The 19,689-nt window shown below is 45.7% G+C and overlaps 1 protein-coding gene across 1 annotated transcript in view; it reads right to left on the bottom strand.

Annotated features, from left to right (window-relative positions):
* The window catches only part of MBP (myelin basic protein), a 198,256-nt gene extending 188,893 nt beyond the window's left edge, over positions 1–9,363 (bottom strand). Inside the window, exon 1 of the mRNA XM_015412838.1 lies at positions 8,946–9,363. The gene's annotated coding sequence lies outside the window, so the exon portion shown is untranslated. The remainder of the gene's footprint in view (positions 1–8,945) is intronic.
* Positions 9,364–19,689: the final 10,326 nt, after the last annotated feature.

The following is a 19,689-nucleotide window of genomic DNA, read 5'->3' as shown; positions in this document are numbered from 1 at the left end:
AAGTTGTGTTGTGATAAGATGGTTCCAACAGAGCAACATGTCAGAACAGCAGTCAGGTGCAGTCAGCTTTCCTTAAGACACAAAATAGTTCCCTGAGATCACGACAAGCTAGCCTTTTGCAGGCATGTTCCAAACCCCAAGCTCATGTACTAGTGACTCATAGTATATGCAAAACACAGGCTGACAAAAGGCACTGCAGTACCTAAAGAAGACATAATTCCCATAAACACTTGAATGGGCAATTACTACTTCACTTTATCGTGCGTATCCCTCAGTTATTCATATCTTATGCAATCACCATTCATTGCAGAACTCATTTCTGCTGCCCCAGTTTGTGATGGTAGAGGTCCAGACCAATGTTCCCTCTAAGCTGTGAAGTTCTGTGAGCAAAAGTTCTACTTTGTGAGCTACTGGCAATAAAGCTGTGAGCAAGTAATTTGGCTGCTGCATAAATTAGTTTGCTCTGGAGCCCTCCTTCCTGAGCTAAGACAAAAAATGTGTGAGCCGGAGGCTAAAAAACAGTGAGCTAGCTCACGCTAACTCAGCTTAGAGGGAACAGTGGTCCAGACCCATAACTTGGGTCCTAAAAACCAGCCACAGGAAAAGAGGCAGATCTGGATCAGATCTATGCTGCTGGGGGAGGAAGGCTCATTTCCCCATTCAGAAATCTCCCCTAGCTGCTTTAAGCTTTGGTAAGAAAAAGAAAGAGATAGCTAAATTATGCCTACTTTTGTCTCTTCTGGGGCTTAAAGCAGCCTGGGAAAGGGCATTTTTGATTGAGGAACAATGCTGATGGGGAAGTGAAAACTCTGTCCTCTCTTCCACTCATGTGTGTGCACACATGTGTGTGCGCACACAGCATAGTTGTGTTTTGGGGCCAAATTTCGTATATAGGTTCAAGTCCAGCATCACACACGGACCGATTTCCCACAAGCGCTGCTCCACTCTCACTCTTCCCTTTTGTCCCAGTGGTACCTGTCAATTTCACACAAGCTGCTTCACGGCGCATTGTGCCCTGCAGCTGCACGTGATTTTCCCAGCGTCTACTAAATCCTGTTTTTTGAGGATTGAGTAGACGCGGGGAAAACTGCGCTAAGCTGCGGGGCAAAATGCGGCCGCAAAGCAGCTTGTGTGAAATTGACAGATACCACTGGGACAAAAGGGAAGAGCAAGCACGGAGCAGCGCTTGTGGGAAATAGGTCACGGTTTTGTTCAAAGTTTCTAGCTAATCAGCAAGATAAGAACACAAGAGAAGCCAATGTTGGATCAGGCCAATAGCCCATCCAGTCCAACACTCTGTCACACAGTGAACAAAAATACAAGGTGCCATCAGGAGGTCCAGCAGTGGGGCCAGGACACTAGGAGCCCTCCTAAGCACCAAGAATACAGAGCATCACTTGCCCCAGAGTCCCTATCTATACTCTGCTCCATATGCTTATCTAATTCCCTCTTGAAGCCGTCCATGCTTGTAGCCGCCACCACCTCCTGTGGCAGTGAATTCCATGTGTTAATCACTCTTTGGGGGAAGAAGTACTTCCTTTTATCTGTTCTAACCCGACCACTCAGCAATTTCATAGAGTTCCCATGAGTTCTTGTATTGTGAGAAAGGGAGAAAAGTACCTCTTTCCTTTTTCCCTACCTGCTCTATCCCATGCATAATCTTATAAACCTCGATCATGTCACCCCTCAGTCGTCGTTTCTCCAAGCTAAAGGGCCTTAAGCACCTTAACCTTTCCTCATAGGGAAAGTGTTCCAACCCTTTTATCATTCTAGTTGCCCTTTTCTGCACTTTTTCCAAAGCTATAATATCCTTTTTAAAGTGTGGTGACCAGAACTGCACACAGTATTCCAAATGAGGTCGCACCATTGATTTATATAGGGGCATTATGATATTGGCTGATCTGTTTTCAATACCCTTCCTAATAATCCCCAGCATAGCATTGGCCTTTTTTATTGCAGTTACACACTGTCTCAACATTTTCAGGGTATGTTAAATCAGAAATCCATGCAAATTTTGTCTTTTATTCTTACTGCTTTCTTAAAATGTTAGCTTGCAATATTAGATAATATTTTCCTTGACAATACTGACACATAAAAAGGATTCTTCGGCCAGTCTTTATCAGAATCTTTTCTTCAAAACTACAGAAGGTGTGTCCTATAGAGCACACCCCAACAGAATTTTATGATCGATCACATAAATAAAGCTTGCAGGAACGTCCCCACCAGTGACTGCAAGCTGCTACACATGCATGTTCCTTTACTCAGCTGTTCTAGTCACAGTCATAAATCACATGGCTGATTCTTAAGACTCTAAACAAATGGGGAGGGAAGCATCCTTACATTTTTAACCAAGAAATTCTATGTGCCACAAAAGTCCCCATCACAGACTCAATGCTTTTCCTTATTTAGATCTTTTTAAATATGCCGTGTCCCAACACTTCTTGCTTTTAAATACAGTTATTACATGAACGCACATGCTAAACAAAGCACAGTATCCATTAAGCCATCAATCCAAACACAGTAGCAGCCATGGAAATCAAAATCACACTGTCATTCATTCTTGACAATTATATCAACATGTTGAGGGATGCAACTGTGAAACTCAGGTTACTCTAAAAGAAGAAACTGTCTTTAAAAAGTGACCCAGGTGACAGTAACCTGCTGTGACTTCCAGGAAACCATCTCCCAAATTTCTTGGCTTTCTATAATCCTTAGAACACTTTTGAGAAGATACTTTCCACTTTCTTTTATTAATTAGTCTATGCCAACATTGCTAAGGCAGATGACACTTAACTGATGTTCTTTTCTGTATATCAGCCATTACTCATATCTGAATTTGGATGTCTGCTATGGTCTGAGAGATTATGCAAAAGGGTGGGGGATTTTTAAAAAGGTGCAAGGTGAAAGTATTTATTAGAGCTTTATAGATCCCAGCTCTAATAAACACTTTCACCTTGCACCTGCTTTTTTCTTATTTATCCTGTCTAATGGTGCGGCCATTTGTTTTTCCAGACCATGAAAAACAACAGAAATTTCTAGGTTAAAAATGTAAGGATGCTTCCCTCCCAATTTATTTAGAGTTTAACAAACAGTATCAAGATAAATTTTCAGGAAAAAAATCATTTCGGGACATTAGGGGTGAAGGAATAAAAATTCAATGGTTGTTATATCATCAATCAACTTCCAGACTAAAGAAGATCATTAACACTGAAGATGGAGCCACTAGAAAGGTGACTAAGTTTGAACAGCTGATCACAAAACAGAAAGAGCATTTCTTTATAAGTTGCTTTATAAAACACATATGATAAAATGGATATAGAACCTTACAGAACAAATATTATTCATCAATGGGAACGGTTACGGGAAAAAGAGATTTAGTTTACAGCCAGTCAGGTGTTAAAAAAAAAAAGGGCAAAAAATATTTTTTCAGATGGTACATAACTCCATACAGGATGTGATTAAAAACTATAAGGAAAATTTGGAAATGTCAAGACATAGATGGAACCTTCTTTCATATGTGGTGGATGTGTAAAAAAGCAAAAAGATACTGGAAATAAATAAATTGAGAAATGCAGAATATTTAAAAGATTAAATTCCCCATGGAAGGCAAGAATATGTTATTAGGTATATTGCCTAACTATTTGCCAAAAATTTTGGAAGAGATATTCAGATATATGATGACAGCAGCTATAATTTTTTATGCAGCAAAAATGGAAAGCAGACATTTGCCCAGGATTAGAAGAGTGGAAAAATAAACTTGCAGAGTATGCAGTGATGCCAAAATTAACAACATTTGAGAAACTGATCAGTTATTAAATTTGAGGAGATAGCATGCGTATTATATGTATAGAAGCAGGAGACAAATTTAGAATTCGAAGTAGCTTAATGTATTGTATACAAATGTATTACAATGGAGAAGCAAAATGAAAATTTTGTAAAATGTTGAATATGAAAGTATCCCAACCATAGTTATTTTTACTGTATTCCCAGACAGTGTTTAAAAAAAATGTAATGAAGGGAGTATTGGGGAGAAATATTTTCTATTTTCCGTTTAATGATATATAATTATCTTCCTTTTTCTGTATCTTTATAAATTAAATTATAAATTAAACCAATAAATAAATATATTATTTATTTGACAAAAATATTGAGTATGCAGTAATGGCGAAAGAATACAGTACTGAGTATGCAGTAAAAGTGCAACAAATAACTTACTTGAGAAAAGGATTAGTTACAAAATTCAATATGTAAAATGCTGAATATAAATGTTTCCCAACAGAAGTAATTTTTAATGTACCTTATAGACAGTGTTTCAAAACTTCTTTAATGTAATGAAGGAGGTGTTGGGGAGAATTTTTTTAATTCTTTGTTTATTATATACAATTATTTTTTTCCTTTCTGTACTTTCTTTATATTATCTCTTTGTTTTCCAAAAATTTAGATGGATGGATGGATGGATGGATGGATGGAGAGAGAGATTTTAAAAAAGGATCAGGTAGCCAGTGATGTGAAAGAGCTCCACCTAACACCCTGGAGAGCTGCTGCCAGTCTAAGCAGACACTACTGGCATTGATGGGCCAAGGGTCTGATTCAATATAAGGCAACTTCATGTCTTCATACACGTGAGCCTTAGAAAAACGAGAACTATCTACAAAGTCTAAGATCATTTTCACTCAATGTGTACAGCTGAAACTTTCTAATACAACTGAATGTTGAGCTATGTGACTACTCCATAACCTTATCTATGTTCTCCATGTACTGAAGTTTTGAAAGGCAATTAAGATTTCTTATTGTTTGCAATGTGTTTACATACTGTTATAAATATCAAAATATATGTTGAGGGATGGTGTACAATCCCTCGGAAAAAAACCCTGTCATACATTTTATTTTAGAGCAACATAGTAAACCAAGGGTCCCTGTCAAGAATTCCCAGTCCAAGGGATCCTTGCTATGGGTGGGCAGAGATCAAAATTATCTTTGAGACCGCCCCTCCCCATATGAGCCCGTAGAATATTGCTTCTGCCAATCAACATCACTGTGTGCATGCAGACACTTTGTGGCTGGCTCCACTTCCTGTGGCAGCCATTTTGTGAATGCACCCACTGCTCTGTGTTAAAATTCCAAAGGTGCTTGGAAGTTCAAAAAGGCTGCAATCCCCTGTAGTAAGAATACCTTCAATTGAATTTCTACAACTGACTATGGATTGGCGATGGTATGGATTGTCTATGGATTGGCGATGGTAGTCGCTCTCCCCAGAGCTTGGGGAGGCGATTAGCACACCATCGGCATGGAGGGGTGCCACCTCAAGTGGCACTCCCACAGAGTCTTTGTGAAAGGCTCCAGCCAGAGAACTTTGAGGGTTAGCCTCTTCGACAGCTTGCTGCCGGAGAATCGAGGCTTCCCTCTGCTCTGACGGTCCTACCGATGAGTGGCCTTAGGGCACAAGCTAACCCAACCGGGACAAGCGGGGGAGTCCGAGCGGAACAACGACTGATGTGAGCGAGGTCAGGAATGTGACCAACAATGAACGTGAGTTCTAAGTAAATGAACTTTGATAAACGGCACCCCCCCTCCCCGTGGGAAAAGTGGAGTGCAAAGAGGGATGCCTCTGAAGCACAAGGACAGATAAACGCAGTGAAGGGGGAGTGGGAGGAAACAGTGTGTGAATTTTGAGAGACTTACTTGAGTGCAAATAGCGAATTGACGAGTGCTTCAAGCCCGGGAGAAGCGGTTTGAAAGTGTAAACAAAGTTGAAAAATGGCGGCGTCACAAGGAAAGTTTAAAGCAAAGCCTCAGAGTCCGAGGCCGGAAGAGGGAGCTGACGTCATGAAGCTGTTAGCGGATATGCTCAAGCCAGTGATGGGTCAGCTCGATGGTATTAACCAGCAACTGACCTTGTTAAATCAAAACTTCGCTTCACAACAGCGACAGCTGGCAGAAATGGGGGAAAAAGTGGAGCTGGTGGCTGAGAAAGTTACAGAGATAGACATCTCAAGCAAGAAGATGAAGAAAAGAATGGGTGAAGTGGAAACAAAACAAAATCTTCAAGAAAATCGTTTGTTGCAGCTGCAAATGGAAAAGGCTAATATGATTCTCAGGTTGCAGGGGAACGGTTCCTGAGACAGAAAAAGAAGATTTGAAAAAGACTCTGGGTGATATTATCGCTCCAGTGACAGGCTTGCCAGCGGAGGAAATAATAAAAGACATGGAGACAGCTTATAGGGCTTACTCCAATTATATTTTTAAAAATAGCCTGCCTGGAGAGATTGTGGTGAGATTTGCAAGAAGACAGACCAGAGATGCTATATTAAAGGCAACTTCAGCAACTCCACTGAAATTTGGGAATACAATTTGAAATTTGTCAGAAGAGAAAGAGCTACAAGGAGTTAATTACTTTTCTTCAAACAAACGATATACAGTACAGGTGGGCGATTCCTGAAGGTGTCATCTTTAAAATCAACGATAGAAGGGAGAAGATCGACTCCATCTTCAAAGTCAAAGAATTCTTGAGACGTCAGCTGGGATCGGGGAAAAGACTCTAAAGAGGAAGAAACTAAGTCAAGTGACTCAGCTGCCTCGGGATCGGATGAGGACTCTGCTGCAGAAGCGGGTGCGGGAGCAATGAAAACTGTATATGATTTTAGAGACAGAAAGCTGAAGTAAGGGCAGAAGGACTCTTATAAATGGCCCTTTGAAACAAAGAAGATGCTCAGAAAGTTCTCTCATAATAACTAATTTACTAATACAGAACAATGTGGAAAACAAGAACTCTACAAGCATACTGTTTTACTAACTCTTTTAATACTAATATTAAGTTTAACATAAAGGGGGTCTCCCACTCTTGGATTTTTAGTTAGTGTGGGTATCTTTCCTTTCTCCATAGTTGTAGTTCCCCTTCCTATATTTTTCTTTGTAGTTTGTAGTCATATTGAAAAAATAAAAATACCCCTCTGGGGGTTTAAAAAAAAAATTGAATTTCTACAACTGATCTGAAAGGGCTTGTCTGTTTCAGAAGCGTAGGTGTGTTGTAAATACAGCTTTCTTTGCAATGAAGTCTAAAACATGACATAACACATACCTTGTACGGGCACAATACCAAAAGGCCTGCAAGGTTTTCATGTTGTTAATTTGGGTGTTTGATATTTAAAACCCTTCCAAAAGTAGAAAACTGCAATCGCAGAAATTAGTTGCTCTCGGCACTAATATGTCTTTATTTAAAGTATTGTTATGGTGCCTTCTTCCTAACCTTCACAAAGGTTGCAAAAATTTACAATAATAAAGACATTTCTAAAACAAACTAAACTTCATGGAAATGCATTTGATCCTGTCTTGGGTTAAATTCTAATTTTCAAGTTCCTAACGAGATCTGTGAACAGGTGATGGAACAGTAAAACTCATGTGCTGGCAATTGCAAAGCATGAGTTGGTTAACAAGTATTTATTGAATGCAACTTCATTCTTGTTAACTTAATTATGATTACACCTCACATCCAGAAGTATCTCCTGCAGCATTATGATTTATAAAATACCCAAAACACGTGGAAATATGTGGTGTGGTGTGTTCATTAAGAACACACCACCAGCTCACAATTGTCAGGAGCACAGCACAGGCCAAGCCAAATGAACTATGTGGGCGTGAACTAGCCCCTATAGGAAGTGGAGCTGTAAAGGCCTTATGCCCTCCAGCAACTACTTTGGTGAACAAAGGCTGGCAGCAATCACAGCGCTATTACCAAGTTCAATACTTTTGAGATGAGACTATCCTGAAAAATTCACATGGATCACAAGCAAGGATATGACACCACCTGGGATGCAAGAGCACACGGGATTCAAAAACAGTCCTCAGATTAACTCTCTTACAGAACCAGACTGGTGTCCATGTTAAGGTGAGAGTTTCAGTTCTGAAGACTGACTCACTTCTATTTCTCTGGCAATTCCAAGGTCAGCTGACATTACAAACCACTCACAAATACAGGGGATGAACTCCCTCCTCTGTTTTCTGCCTGTACCATGAAACTAAAATGGTATCTGGTTTTGAACCAACTTAGCTTAGCTGTGGAGTGTGCAAGCATTCAGAGACTTCTTTTTTGCTCTTATGCTTTTATCGTTTGGGATTTACATACCTATCACAGCCTTATTCTAAGAATTATAACTTCTAGCTGCTCTTATATATGGTGAAGATGAAACTGCAATTGCAGCCTTCTGTTTACCAAACTATCTGCTAGCGGAAATCCAGGCCTGTGTAACCAACAGCCAGAGTCTCTCCCTGTTCCCCTGCCCCTTTTTTCTTGTAGCAATTTCATTATGTCTCCATTTCTGGAGCAAGATTTGTTCTCCATTTTCAATACCTGGCATTATCCCCTGTCCCGTTAAATCAGCAAAACCAAGCTCTCCGGTGTGTTCACTCCCCCCCCCCCCCAAACCTTTTAACCCCAAAAACCCCCCCCAAGGGGGGGGGGGGGGGGGCTGCAATAAAAGTCAGCATTGATTGGCTTATATACTACATTGGCGACAGCTTTATCGAACACCTAGGAAGTATAGAAAATTGGGAAGGTCACTGGCCAAGAACAACTCCCCCCCCTCCCCCCGCAGGTGGTCGTCTATTTCTTGGACTGTCAGACCAAACGTGGGAGGCAAAACAACAGCTCACCGACCCACCTCCCTGTCTACAGTCCAGACCACAACAATACAGTGACAGGCCGGCGCGCGCGCACACACACACACACACCCCGGATCGTATACAGGTGTCGCGTCTCGCGTGCAACGGTGCCAGACGCGGCCGGGAAACAGACTGTCAATCGCTGACCGCCAGCCACGCCACCATCTCCGCAATTCTCCCCCCCCCCCCTTCCCCTGTTAATATTTTGGCAGCTCCCACCAGAGAGCGCTGATCGGAGACAAAAGCGGGGCGTGGGGTGGGGGTGGGGAGAGGAGCTCGTAACTCACCCGAGGCGTCCTCGCTCTCTTTTGGCCTCCTTGGGCTCCGGGGGTCTGTCGCGTCCACCAGCAGCTGTGAGAGACCGAAGGGGGAGCGGCGGCGGCAGAGAGAGAAGCCCCCCGCCCCACACACCCGGGGAAGGGGAGAGGAGACCGAGAGAAAAGGCGGCGTTTGGCAGGTCGACGTGGGGGCAGCTTTGCCGGTCGATTCGCAGCGGGCAGAAGGAGGCGGGGGAAATCCCCCTCCCTCCAGAGCAGCGCCTCCGGAGTTGCCTGGCTCGGGAGGACACGCAAATCCGGAGCCGCTCCGCGGCTGCTGCGGCTGCTGCTTCTGGAGCGCAGCGAGCGTGGCCTGGTGACTAAAGCGCGGGCGAAGGGGCGGGAGTGCCGCTCCTGGCCGCCCAGGTTGGGCTCTTTTGCTGCTCTGAGGCGCTCAAGCTGGGTGCGATAGGGGGGAGCTGGTCAGGCTGGGACCAGGGGATAGCTGGCCGGGAAGCCGTCAGGGACCGCCGCAGCAGCTCTTCTGTGCCCACACACGGCTCCGGCTAGAAACAGAAGTGTGGGGAGCCCTTTGCACAGAAGGGTGGGGCTCCCCCCATTGCAGTTCCTCGCTCTGAACCGGGAAGGAGGGAGCGAGACACGCGCGTGTAAACACGGCGAGGGCAAAAGGCCACCCTCATGGCGAGATGGAGGAGGGCCCCTTTGGCTGGGGACCACGAGCCGAGCGGGCGTGGCCAACTTGGAAGGCAGAGAAATTGTGCAGGGAACCTCCCGCTCCTGCGCTAAAAATTGCTGCACTGGGCGGGGTAAATCGGTGCGCCAGCACAGCCTGGCGCAGCTTAAAGAGAACCTAGCTCTCAGCCCCACCTACCTCACAGGGTGTCTCACAGGCAACAGTGGGAGGGCTCCTAGTGTCCTGGCCCCACTGCTGGACCTCCTGATGGCACCGGGTAGTTTTGGCCACTGAGAGGAACAGAGTGTTGGACTGGATGGGCCACTGGCCTGATCCAACATTGGCTTCTCTTGTGTTCTTATGGGGAGGGGAAGGGAAAGGAGACTGTAAGCTGCTCTGAGACTCCTTCGGGTAGTGAAGGGCGGGGTGTAAATCCAACCTCTTTTCTTCTTCTTCTTGTCTTCCCATCGTTGGGACTCAAAAGTGGCTCAGCACATTGCTGTCCCCCATTTTCTCACAACAACAACCCTGCGAGATAGGCCGGGCTGAGCGTTTGTTACAGACCCAAGGTCATCCAGCGAGCTTCCATGGAAGAAGTCGGTATTCAAACCCGAGTTGCCCAGAGTTCTTAGTCCCCCAGTCTGCCCACTACAGAACACTGCCTCTCTGTAACTAGAAACAGAATCGCCTCCGTACATTCTGTATCCTACCGTAACCTGCAATGGTCATTCCGTAAAACGTAAGAAGAGCCCTGTTGGATCACACTGAAGCTCCATCTGGTCCAGCATTTCATTTCCTGTTGTGACTCACTAGATTTAAGAGTCACCTGCTGGGGCACAGAGGGCCAAAGCTTTCCGCTGTTTTTGCCCTGGGCCTCAGCAATCAGAGGTAGACTGCCCCTGCTCGTGGAGTTTCCATTCAGCCCTCACGGCTGCAGTAGCCATCACTTACCCCCCCCCCCTCATTTTCCACATTTCACTTACGCTGAAGAAAGGCCACGATCTCTTCAACAGGACGGAAGCCGCACAGACCGTCAAAGGCAGTCAGGGCGATGGTCATCTCCGGCTTGTGGTTGGTATCGGGGTAGTGCTCTGGGTACTGGGCGTGAAGCTTCACTGCCAGTTCCTGGGAGAAAAGCAAGGGCAGAGTTTAGAGGTGGCCCTCACCTCAGAGAGCAACAAAGGGTCTTGAACCCGAGCTCTTTATTATTACGTAATTCATTAATACGTATCCGTATACCCTTATTGGCATATCTAATTCATTAATACCTTGGACTAGATGCTGGACCACTGGTCTGATCCAGCAGGGCTGATGTTCTTATGAAGGCCTCGGCCTCTCTGCCCTGTTGTTGGCCCTCCAGAGGAACTGGTGGGCCACTGTGTGAGACAGGATGCTGGACTAGATGGACCACTAGCCTCGTCCAGAAGGGGTCTTCTGATGTTATAACGAAGGCCTCTGCCCTGCTGCTGGCCCAGGATGCTGGACTAGATGGACCACTGGTCTGATCCAGCAGGGCTCTTCTGATGTTCTTATGAAGGCCTCAGCCTCTCTGCCCTGTTGGTGGCCCTCCAGAGGAACTGGTTGGCCCCTGTGTGAGACAGGATGCTGGACTAGATGGACCACTGGTCTGATCCAGCAGGGCTCTTCTGATGTTCTTATGAAGGCCTCAGCCTCTCTGCCCTGTTGCTGGCCCTCTAGAGGAACTGGCTGGCCCCTATGTGAGACAGGATGCTGGACTAGATAGACCACTGGTCTGATCCAGCAGGGCTCTCCTGATGTTCTTATGAAGGCCTCGGCCTCTGTGCCCTGTTACTGGCCCTCCAGAGGAACTGGTTGGCCACTGTGAGAGACAGGAGGCTGAACTAGATGGACCACTGGTCTGATCCAGCAGGGCTCTTCTGATGCTCTTATGAAGGCCTCGGCCTCTATGCCCTGTTGCTGGCCCTCTCCATTTTATTCCCACAGCTACCGTGTGAGGCAGGTTAGGCTGAGACAGCGTGATTGTCCCAACGTCATCCAGCAGGCTTCCATTGCACGAGGGGGGGATTCGAACTTGGGTCTCCCAGATTCTAGTCTGACACTCTTAATCGCTACCCCGCACTGGCTCCACTAGGAAATGGCCGGTCACAGCTTCAGCAGGCCACCAACGTGAGCCTGAGTGAGGGAAGCGTGGAGGGGAGCGTGAGCAGGCGGATCCAAAGTTATTCATTAATCAAAAACATATTACAAGAACCAGTGTGGTCTAGTGGTTAGCGTCTGGGAGTAGCAGCTGGGAGACCCAGGTTCATTCCACCACTGAAGCCTGCAGGGTGACCATGGGCCAGTCACCCTCTCAGCCTGACCTACCTCACATGGCTGTTGTGAGGATAAAATGGAGGACAGGAAAACGACGTAAGCCACTTTTAGGGGGAAAGGCAAGATATAAAGGAATTAAATAAATAAAGGAAATTGTAATGATCATGTCCTTGTAAGTCTAATATGATGGAATCCACCACCCATGTACTTTTGCATTGTAATTTTTACCAGGAAGACCGGTCTTATTTCATACTACCACTTCTGTCTAAATTTAACTCTCTGCAACCTTATCTGGAATTTAGGCCAGACACTCTGTCTAACTTTCCCCTAGAAGATTCTCAACGTTCCGTCTCTTATGCCTTGGCCAGGTTCTGTTGTTCAGTCATTAGAAAACGTAAATCCCTTGTAATGGAAGACCTACTGTAACTTGTTTTCCTTTATTCTGGATTTTATTTTTATTTTTTTTTATATACCTCATATTTTATTTTTGTATTACCACTAATTCACTAGCTACTATTGTGAACGGATAACGTTGCTGGCTTCTACTGTGATAAACGATTGATTGACTGAAAGGGAATAAAGGTAAAGGTTCCCTTGCTCGAAAGCCAGTCGAATCCGACTCTAGGGGGCGGTGCTCATCTCCGTTTCAAAGCCGAAGAGCCAGCGCTGTCCGAAGACGTTTCCGTGGTCATGTGGCCGGCATGACTAAACACCAAGGCGCACGGAACGCTGGAAAGGGAATAAACTCAGCCTTTAAAAGCGGTAAGTCATCGTTTCCCTAAACAGTGTAAATCCTTTCCGTGGTTCCGCCGAAGCTCTTGGGATGAGATTTGCTCCCAAGGAATGGGGCCAGGTTGGCCACCTGAGATAACCATCTCACCTTTGGATTCCAGGTCGAAATCCACTTCTCCTTTTGCGCAAGGAGGTCTAAAGCCATGAACTCTGTTACTGGAGAAGAGGGCCGGTCTTAACATAAGAACATAAGATCCGCCGCAGCGGCTCTTTTGCGCCCACACCGCCCGCCGAGAGCACCTCCGGCTGGGCACAGCAGCGCGGGGAGCCCTGGGCGCGGAGGGGTGGGGCTCCCGTTGCAGTTCCCCGCTCCGAACCAGGAAGGAGGGAGCGAGACACGCGCATGTAAACACGCCGGGGGCAAAAGGCCACCCGCTGGGCGGGAGGGCGCCTGTGGCTGGGGACCGCGAGCGGGCAGGGGGAGCTCTCCTCGCAACCCGCGCCGCTCCCAAGCCACGAAGTCCTCCGCGCGCCTCCGAAAAGGAAGACACCCGTGTCTCTCGTGGGGGGAGCGGAGGCAGGAGGCTTTGGGTCGTGTCACCAGTGACTTTGGGCTTCCCTGTAGCCGCTGTAGCTTTAAAATGGCGCATGCCCTTTTCTGCCTGGCATTCGTACCTGGGAACAGTCAGAACAAGTCGCCGAGATTGACTTCCCAGCGCGGGAAAACATTGCAAGAGAATGCTGAGGCGGTAGAAAAGACACATTTGGGAAGTGTTTCCATGTTAAAAACTCTACAAATTCAAGACAGAACCAGCACAGCAAGCTGGGTGTGGAAGCTTATTCTGTCGAGCTAGTTTTCTGTTTACAGGAAGGGGTTTTTTGGTGTGTGTTTTTTTAATTTGACCATGCCAAGGAGCATTCAGAACTAGACTTCTCAGTCTGCAGTGGTGGAATCCATTTTATCATCTCAAGAGGAAGCTACCTTATTCTCCACCATGTGTAAACCAGGCCATAAAGAAGATGTGATTCACATTTTAGGCATGAGCAGGAATATCATGTTATTTAGCACTGGCAGTGTTCTGTCTTCAGGTGCAATACAAAATACCAAACTTGAATCCCACAACTCTCAGGTGGCACTGAGGTGACCTTCAGAATGCTACTTCCACAGCACAAATGTGGGGCATATTTAAGCTGAGCCTGGAGTAGAAGAAGAGAAGAGATTGGATTTATACCCCACCCTTCACTTGGAGTCTCAGAGCAGCTTACATACTCCTTTCCCCTCCACACAACAGACACCCTGTGAGGTAGGTGGGGCTCAGAGAGCTCTGACAGAAACTGCTCTTTTCCAAGAACACCTCTGACAGAACTATGGCTTCTCCAAGGTCATCCAGCAGCTGCGAGAGGGGGAGTGGGGAATCAAACCCGGTTCTCCCAGATTAGAGTCTGCACACTTAACCGCTACACCAAACTAGCACAGTTATATTAAAAAAAAACAACAGTCAAGGGTGAAGGTAGGGTTGCCTGGAAACCAGGAGATTCACCCGCTATCAGTTTGTTTCTAGGCCAAGTTCAGAGTGCAGGTGTGGTATACTGGTTAAAGTGTCAGGCCAGGATCTGGGAAATCCAGGTTCGAATCCCCACTCGTACCATGGAAACTTGCTGGGAGACCTCTCAGCTTAACCTATTTCACAGGGTTGATGTGAGAATAAAATGGAGGAGTGGGGAATGATGTGAGCTGCTTTTGGTCCCCATTGGGGGTGAAAGGCAGGATATAAATAAAGTAAATAAATAAGTAATTGGCTAGGACCAGGGGAACCAAATAATTTCTTACTTCCACATGAATATGCCTTGCAGTTAAGATCCTCCTTAGACATATCTTCAGTCGCCCCGACCTTCAGCAGTGAAATAAGTGGCTCACAGCTTCCATGGTGGTGTCTCATTTGTGGGACTCCCTCTTTGTGGCTAATTTAATTAGCTCCTTCTCTGGGATAGTCAGTCCTTGGCACACCATTGGACAGTGGCACGTGAGACCATATTGCTTGGCACCCAGGGTCATATCTCTGCTCAAGCAACTGAAGCACTGACAGCACAGACTATCATTCCCTGCACAAGTCCAAGGCAAATCCATTGAGATGTGGCAGTGATGCTTGGGGTTAGCTTGCACAAAGGGTGTCTGGCCAAGTACAACATTCATCTCTTTCCGGCCCCCATTTTGTTTGGTTAAACACCTCATGTCCACAGGTATGCTCACTGAAACAAAAAATTGCTATCATCGTATGAAACCTAAACATCCCGTATTCAAATGAAACCATGAATGGGGAGTAGCTCTATCTGTCTAATCTGCTGAAATCCCGAGTACTGGAAAATAGACTGAAAACCAGATCATTTAATACTGGAAATAGCTATGATGAAGACAATGGTGCCGTTCACCCTAAAGCTGAACTATTGGTTCCCAGCAATCAGCGTGTTGGTTGGTTATTGTTATGAGGTGATCTAGATGACTTTAGGTGATGACAATGCCTCTTTATTTATTTATAGTTTGCCTTTTTTGCTGGGAATCAAGGTAAATTACAAAATATAAAACAATGCAAGCAGACAGCTAAAACATCCAATAATGCAATAAGACTAGGATTACATAATTAGAAGGCAATGCAGACAAAGTTTAAGTCATAACATATAAACAGTACAGAAAATGGAAGTACAAAAATAGAATATGTAGTAAGAGCATGGCAATATATTAATAAACAGTGGAATGCAGTGCAGTCTTGCCTTGAGATCATTGTGAACGTAGGGAGTGTCTTCCCAGTTAAATGATAATGTAAGAAAGCATTTTTGCAGCTGCATTAACTCACTTCTCCACCTACGGGACTGCCTCTCCTGGTATACCCCCCCCCCCCGAAGAGCATTATGCTCCAGGGGGAAAAACCTCTTGGTGATCCCAGGCCCAAAAGATATCCGGCTTTCCTCAACCAGAGCCAAGGCCTTTTCAGCTTTGGCACCGGCCTGGTGGAACTCTCTGCCTAATGACATCCGTGCCCTGTGGGATTTAGTGCAGTTTCACAGGACCTGTAAGACAGAGATGTTCTGCCATGCCAGGCCTATGGTTGAGGAAAGCAATAGTTTGTCATCGAGCCTGGCCTCCTTCCCCTTCCACTCATGAGGAAAGGGCATACATTGGAATTTAAATGCCATCTGAATTAGTCTGTGATTTATTGTTTTTAACTGTTTTAATTTAGTTATAATTGATTCTTATATGTATTTATTGAAATGTTATTAACCCCCCTGAGCCTTCTACGGGAGAGTGTGGCCTATAAGTCAAATAAATAAATAATGCTGGATCAAGTATAACCCCAAGCTGTTAACCTGCTCAGTGAGGAGTAATTGAACCCCATCAAATGTGGAATGCACAGTGGTCTTCAAAACATCAGCCTTCTTAACTCCATATTGTCAGGATTCAATTTCAGGTTGTTCATTCTTAGCTATTTAACCATATCAGTCAGGCAGTGGCTCAAGAAGTCTTGGATAAAGAAATATGAGTGTCCTTAGTATATTGATATTTATTGTAGCCAGTTACAAAACCCCAAATGATTTCTCCTAAGCTTGAGCAATAGGACTTTGACTTGCAGAACCCTATTGTTGATAACTGGTTTCCAACCACAACCTGAGTCCACCGTATTGTGTATGTAAAGTGCCTTCAAGTCACACCTGACTTATGGCAACCTCATAGGGTTTTCAAGACAAGAAACATTCAGTGGTGGTTTGCGATTGCCTGCCTGTCAGGGTCAACCCTGCTTAGCTTCCAAGACCTGACAAGATTGGACTAGCCTGAAATATGTGGGTCAAGGCCCACTCTATTAGGAATGATGTATCCAATGTATATCCCTTGCTACCTGCTTCTACATTCAAACATCTCAGAAAGATGTTACGGTCCATGGTGTAAAAAGCAGAAGATAAATTTAATAAGAGCAACAATGAGGCATGGTCCTTGTTTATGTTCAAATGGATCATCAACTAAAGGCTCCAACACCATTTGTGTCCCATAGACTGGCCAGAAACCAGACTGAAAAGGATCTAGAGCAGATGACTTATCCAAGAAGGTAGAATCTGGTGGAAGCAGCAGAACAAAGTGAGTCCAGTGGCACCTTTAAGACCAACAAAGTTTCATTCAAGGTTATCTTTCATGTGCACGCAGTTTTCATCCAAGAGGACATCATGTTCTGCAACCACTCTCAATCATCTTGCCCATTTAGGACAAATCAGAGACCAGGCTGTGAAACTACTTGATATAGTAGTAGCAGAGCAGTACGATTTCTTTGCTGCAGTCAGTGCCACCTCATAGCTCTATAGCATACTCTGTTAGATTTTCTTAGAGCTTTCTACCAACAGTACTCTAGATGTCTCCTGGCACTTTTCAGGTCATCTAGCTCCAAGAGGCTTGGTTCTGCCTTAAGAGTGGGAGAAGTCAATGGGGGAAACCATGTCAATAGTGTCCAGAAACATCACATTCCCAGCTCACATTGTGGCCTCAAAAGAGCTTTCTTTAGGGATACCAAAGTCCTCCAGAGAATTCCAGAAAACAGTAGGATCCATAAGTCTCTACCGGTATACCATTTTAACCATGCTTGTTGTGCTGGTGCCACATTCATCTGTGCTTTGAAGAGGCAGTGGTAAGACCATGGCACAGGCTGAACCTCCAGCCTTCAAAATAAAATTTCCTCCAAAGCCTCAGTGCGAAATATTAAATACAATGCATGTCCCTTTTCAGGTATCAGGCCCATCACAACCTGAGAACGCCTATGGCTTCCAAAAAAAGCTATGAACTCCTCAACCAGCCCAAACAAATTGCCCTCAGCATGAATGTTGAAGTCTACGAGAATAATCATTCTAGGTGTCTCCAGCACCAAATCTGAGATCACCTCCACCGGCTGAGACTGGGTGTCTACCAGGGGAATTAGTTACCCAGAAAAGAAGTAGAATGCCCAGTTGATCCCTGGAACCCAACATCAGGAGCACACAATCAGTGCTGGTAAGAGTTTGCACAATGTGTGAAAAGAGGGCAAATTCCTGGAGGATCACAGCAATACCCCCTTCCCCAGCCTTCCCAGCAGGGTTGCTGAAGGACTAGGAAGGATCCAGGAAAGCTAATTTTGTCTCCTGTTTCCTGAGGCAGAAAGTTCCTGACCCAATTCTTAGAAAGAGATTATGACCTTCAGAATATCCTCCAGGACTTCTAGAGGTCCACAGACCCCAGTTTGAGAAATGCTGCATTAACAGGCCTGTAGCAACAGTGGGGCATTTGGGGGTGGAGCCCCACCACCCACAAGCCCCGCCCCACCATTTGGTGATGCCAGACACCTCCACCCCAGTGTGCCTAGCCCCACAGTGGCAGCGAGGCTGGGGAAAGAAAGGGAAGCCGCCCTATAGCTTCTGATCAGTTTCACTCCCAGTTGATCAGCTGTTAGGTTTAACAGCTGATGGGAGGGGAGTGAAACTGACCAGAAAGCAGCAGGGCAGCTTTCCTGTCCTTCCCCAGCCTCCCTGTTGCTGGGAGGAGGATAGGACGCTAGAGAAGGCATGGTGATGGTGGTGGGGAAGCCAATCTCTCTCCCATAACTTTCCATGGTGGGGGTTCTGGGGGTTGGTGATGGTAGGGGAAGCCAGTCCCTGGAGTTGCCAATCTCCAGGTGGTGGCTGGAGATCCCCTACCTGATCTCCAGGTGGACTCTATGGCATATCCCATTGAAGTCCCTCCCCTCCCTCAAACCCTGTCCTCATCAGACTCCGCTCCCAAAATCTTTAGTTATTATTGTTAAGTATAAGTCCTTGCCCCACAATTGCCCCACAAAATGAAAAATCCTGGCTATGGCTCTGTGTATAAATGTGATACAGTGGTTTTAAAATGTGCTAATTTTTAAACTCTTCGTGATGTATTTTTAAAGTTGTAAAACACCTTGAAAGATGTGTGAAAGGCAGGATATAAATGTTTAAGCAGAATGTTTTATAGAGTTTGCCTCATCTATCTGCAACCACATTGCTGCAGAAATCATTTTAACCTATCCACTGTACTCTGCTAGTTAGTGGCAGTCCCAGAGTGAAGCAACTTGTAATCCATCTGGACTAGGCCTAGATAACATAAGGCCCAAAGTCTTACCACAGTGCTCTCCCCGATTATTTATAGCCCCCTTGGATAAATTCAAAATGCCCATTATTTGGGATCCTCCTTCTTTATAGAACCACTAGCAGTAAAGCCCGTTGTGGAAATAAATACAACAGGATCTAGAAAGAGGCTCTGGGGGAGTGCTCTGGCTTTGGGCAAACAGTGTCATTTTGCTGTGGTGACCTCAGCAGGGTATAATGACAGAGTCCACTGTTTTCTCTAGAGGAACTGATCTCTGCTCCCTGAAGAGTTGTAATTTTGAGTGATCTGTAGCCCTCACCTGGAGATTGGCAACAATTGTTACCCAGGACGAAATGGCTGGTTTGGAGGGTGGAGCCTATGGCATTCTACCTGTCTGAGGTCCCACCCCTCCGCAAACCCCACCCTCTCCAGGCTCCACCCCTCAAATCCCCAGGAATTAGCCAGCCTGGAGTTGGCAACCCCATCACCTTCCCAGCTAACCATCAACCTACCATTATCTGCCCCTTTGACTTCAGCTGACTTCCGCCCTCCCTTCTGCAGAGCAATTGTAATTTTGAGCGGTCTCCAGCCCTCACCTGGAGATTGGCAACAATGGTTCCTCATGAGGGACTGAGTGGTTTGGAGGGTGGAGTCTATGGCATTGTACCTGTCTGAGGTCCCACCCCTCCTCAAACCTCACCCTCTTCAGGCTCCATCCCTCAAATCTCCAGGAATTTACCATCTGGAGTTGGCAACGCTATCAGGACTGGCCCCAATGTGTTTTCTCCCAAAGGCCAAAGTAGGTGACTGGACCAAACTAAGTTGCCTAACATCAGGCACTGAGGGGAAAGTAGGGTTGCCAGCTATAAGGAGGGGAATACCTGGAGTTTTTGGGGGTGGATTCTGTAGAGGGCAGCATTGGGGGGGGGGGCGGA

The sequence above is a fragment of the Gekko japonicus genome, unplaced genomic scaffold, assembly GCF_001447785.1.
Source record: "Gekko japonicus isolate JY-2015 unplaced genomic scaffold, Gekko_japonicus_V1.1 scaffold1157, whole genome shotgun sequence".
NCBI lineage: Eukaryota > Metazoa > Chordata > Lepidosauria > Squamata > Gekkonidae > Gekko > Gekko japonicus.
Note: the sequence above shows the minus strand (reverse complement) of the source record. Positions and strands in the feature narration are given on the sequence as shown.